Consider the following 4,517-nt stretch of genomic DNA (forward strand, 5'->3'; position numbering starts at 1 on the left):
CATTTACGTGCTCTCCGATGCACGGGTGAATCAATCACCAACTTCCAGACTACGGGCTGCTTTGTGAAAGTTTAAGAAAACCCACAAAGCGATTTCGAAACCGCAGGTAACAGCTAGTGAAATAATAATATATGAGGTTCATGGTGTACTTTACATGATTAATAACATATAACGGGTGAGTAATGTAGAGTGGTTGTGGGTCAGTAATGCTGAACCCAAGAGCACGTGATCTGTGTTTAAAGGCCGCTGAAACACCGTCATCCTTCAGATGCCTCCAGTTGTCTACGGTATTTTTATATAGGTACAAAGTGCACTAAATAAATTTTCACTTCAAAAATATATCCTTTTTACGCCTTCGCATAATATATTTTTTGTATTAGATTGAAATGTGCAAGTGCATTTTGTTTCTTGAAACATGTCTAAGATTTCATATTTTTTCACTAGGGTTTGTAAAGTAGGTAACCCTGAAATATGCTCTAATTAAGGGGAAAAAAAATTAACAAAGTTAATCTACATTTTTAGCAACACTTGCTTGTAATGTTCGTAGAAGTGATAACAAATGATTTGTGCCGGCCTAAATTACTGAAAAGAATGAAAAAACTTCTCAAATGTCCAGAGTTATTACTGTAACTTTGCTGAGAATCAAGATTTGTTAGTTTTTTTCAGCCTAAATATCTTTTAGTGTAAGAATTTTAGAAAGTTTCTACAATTAGTGGTCCTAATTTTCGACTAAGAACGAGACTATTTTTTGACTTTATTCTGTAGGTAAAAACAGTAGGAATTTTTTGAAAATGTGAATCGCTGTCACACTTATGTAAATTATTACTATTTATTTACTATTACTATACAATATTTTCTTCACATTGAAAGTTCACGAACCACGATAACTGACGAACTGGCAGCCAAAAACATAATATAACAAAAACCAAAAGTGCTCAAACACATTTTTACTACGATTTTAGTCCAAGTGCACAAGTCTGAAAATTAATTACGAATTCCGTAAATCTCCTGCCACTAAATACAACGCCTGTACTACTGAAATGTTTTGATACTACCCTCATAACAACTAACATTTCTCGTTCGTAACCCACACAGGTGTTATTTCTCACACCTTCGTTCAGGAACCAAAGCACAACATAAGCGTCTGTTTTTTAACAGACTTCAAAAAATGAAGGTTCTCGGTTTGACCTGTTTGTGTGTATGTTTGTTGGTCCACAATTAAACAATAACAGATTTTGTTTGACTTAGGAGAAGGTTTTAAGTGTAAATTGTGTGTAAATTGGACGTGTACATTCATAATAAACAGTCGTTAAGAAATCTGAACTTGAGGCTCAAGTTCATTCACTCAAGTTCATTCACTCCCACTTCTAATTGTTTAACTTAATTTCAATTCCACATGTTTGTGTCGTAAAAGTAATTATTTTTATCCTCCGTTCTTAACTCGAATGAACCACGAAAGTCGTTACAGGGTTACAGGAATTTTCCGAAAGTTTTTCTTTTAAGGCAACACTATAAACATTTTTGGTATACATTTCTTGTTATTTTATATTCATCAGTTGGAATAATGGATTAGTTTTACCATCGCATCGAAAAAACCCGAAATTCATTCTGATAAAGCAACTTTTCGCCACTCCATCAGTCTCGTTTCCTTTGAGCAATTTGTAAAACAGCGCTTATGTAAAAACGTCCAGGAGCGGCTGGTAGCTTTCTAAAGTTCTAGGAAAATGACCGGTTGGAAACTTGAAATAATCTTTGACCTATATCACAGTTCTAGAAATACCTATGTAGACTGAATAAAACGATGAACTAGCTACATATTTGTATTAGAAAGCCCAGAACATGGAGAAGAAAATGACTAGCGGAGATGTCATCACACAAAATCTCTTAAGAAATTAGCGCACCAAAATGTGGGTTTTCTACCCTTACCCGCCTTCTATGGACCCCGTTCATTATTTTCAAAATATATAGTGTTTATCACTGAGAATGATAATGATTCCTTGAATACTACTTGACAGCGTTGTTAGTAAAATAATTGTTTACTCAGTAAAAAATATGCATTTAAAAGTTTTGATCAATCCGCATGGAGCAAGCGTGGTGATTAATGTTCAATCTTTCTCTATATGAGAAGAGGCCTGTGTCTGGCCATGGGAAAAAGTGTGATGATGATTTTATAATAGTTTAAACTGCGTTTTATGACTGGTATTTTAATACATTAAGATAGTCGTTTTATACAAAAATTATTAATTTTATATTTTCAAATAATGTACCTCTTAATTCATGACTCTACTGCATCTTTCTACTCTGTACCAACAAGTAAATATTAAAGAGATTTAAGTAAACGAGTGCTGCTGAATTTTCTATGCTAAGCCGGGTCTTAGTCAGCTGAGTGAGGTAGACATGGCCATGTAATATGTGCAGTGTTTACCCTTTGCTCACCCGGATTTGTCTGTTACGGGAGATTATGCGACGAAGAAAAATGTTTTTGAAATTCGTCTCAAGTGAGTGTAATTGCTTTCTTGTTCGTATTCGAGTGGGGTAAAAATGCTAAAATATGTTTTTGGTCGCCTTTATTATTAATCGCTTAAAAGTGGGAATACATATACTACGGAAATCCCATGCATCGTGACATGATGACACGCGGATCTAGTTGAACTGGACTAACGTGTATGATTACATAGGGCGTTGTCTATGTGTCTCTGAACGGCCTAAATGCATGGCACAGATTACTTGCATATTAGAGGCATTGCGTTTTGCAACGTTTTGACTTTGTGTAAAAAAACTAAGTAAACTTCAGGACATCAAAAAGTTGTCGGAAAAAAAGTTAATTGCAATAGATATTTAGACCTTCAATTAAGTTAGATAGTATGGACGTTCTCTGCGATCCGACAAAATCGGTAAAAACAAACCCAAAACATATAATTTCTCCATGCTTATTACACCAGTCACAATGCTACCACTAAATCAACGAAACAATACTACAATAATCACAGGGTATTCTTCCAAGCGAATTAGGGTCAGCCTTTGCAGAACAGATGCTGCCGAATATCAATATTTTATAAAACAACAGACAACTGACCTTCCCTTCCAATGGCTATCCAAAATTAGGGTCGGTTGGAGTTAGGGGGGTCACACACGGGACCGCGTACCGCGGAGGTAAACGGTAAAGAGGGTTTTATGTTGCCCAACAGCGGGATCTACTTAGCGGTTTTCCGTCATGTACTTTCCCTAGATAGTAGTGCAGAGGGGCAGAGTTTAACACACGAGACACTTTATAACCAGGCGGATCTTCTTCTTTCTGTCTTGTTTCCAAGACATTTTGGATCCGCGCAATATGTCTTCCGCTTATATCTCCTCTCTATCCGTCTCTTTGTCAACTATCATTCAAGCACATACACCCGTCTTATTCATGTCCTCTTTCAGTGAATCAATCTTTTGCCATGTCTACTTCTACCTCTCCATCTTTCTACTTTCATCTCTTTGTAGCACGTTTTAACGCCTTCTCATCGCGTGGCCCTACCATCACAAACGTTGACCTCTCATGCACAACCACGCGGATGTATGAAGCAGCTGTTTCAAAGATCCGGAGGGCAGTCAGGCTTTACCGCTATCGTAGTCCGCAGTAGTCCGCGGTATCATGTGAAAATCGCCTAAGGTCGGTTAGAGTTTTGTCCGTAGTCAGTAGTCGTATATCTGGGAGGGTTGAGGGATGATTTATGCCGGGTCGAGTCGTGTCTGGACTGTGTTTGAGTCGTGCTATGTTGAGGTTATGCAAGACTTGTGATAATAACTTTGTATGACTTCTATTTGTCGAGTTTCGGAAGTTTGTTGGTGTATTGAAGTAGATGGGGTTATTTGTAAAACTTGACGGTTTTTTAACTGAGTTTTCAAAAAGGAAATCTTTTATTCGGATGTTTGTATTATATTTTGTGAAGAGATTTGGTCATCATTTGACTGGTATGACAAATTAGTATATAGGCCAAGCATTCGAGTTTGCAAGCATTCAGCTCAGTGCACTAACCCTTCTGATTAAAAGGTATTTAGTTAGTTTTTATTACAAAAAGTTTCAACACGATACGGATAATTACAGACTTGGACGTTTAGTGTCTCGAAGATCTCTAATTCTATCTTAACTTTGAACAAAGTAGAACAGATATAAGAGAGGATTTTTGTTTTGTTTGTACCCCAATGGGTTCGATATCACAGCACCGATTTTTTAAATTCTTTCAGCACTCGGCAGGTACACTATCCCCGGTATATGTAGGTACGTATATAGGCTAGTTTAGCAAAGCAAGGAAGAAGTTTTCCCCGGGATGTGAGTGAAACCGCGGGTTATAGCTGTCTTCAAATAAAACGTCAGTAATTTATCACTACAACATCTGACTACCCCCATTTATTGCGTGCGTGAAACTATTTGCCGATATCGCGATATTTATGATTAATTGACACATTTCCACCCTTTTTCTGCGAAGAAGGAAAAAACTTGTTGATCACATACATTATCAGCAATAACCCTTATT

This window comes from Helicoverpa zea, chromosome 9 (assembly GCF_022581195.2).
Source record: "Helicoverpa zea isolate HzStark_Cry1AcR chromosome 9, ilHelZeax1.1, whole genome shotgun sequence".
In the NCBI taxonomy this organism is placed as follows: Eukaryota; Metazoa; Arthropoda; class Insecta; order Lepidoptera; family Noctuidae; genus Helicoverpa; species Helicoverpa zea.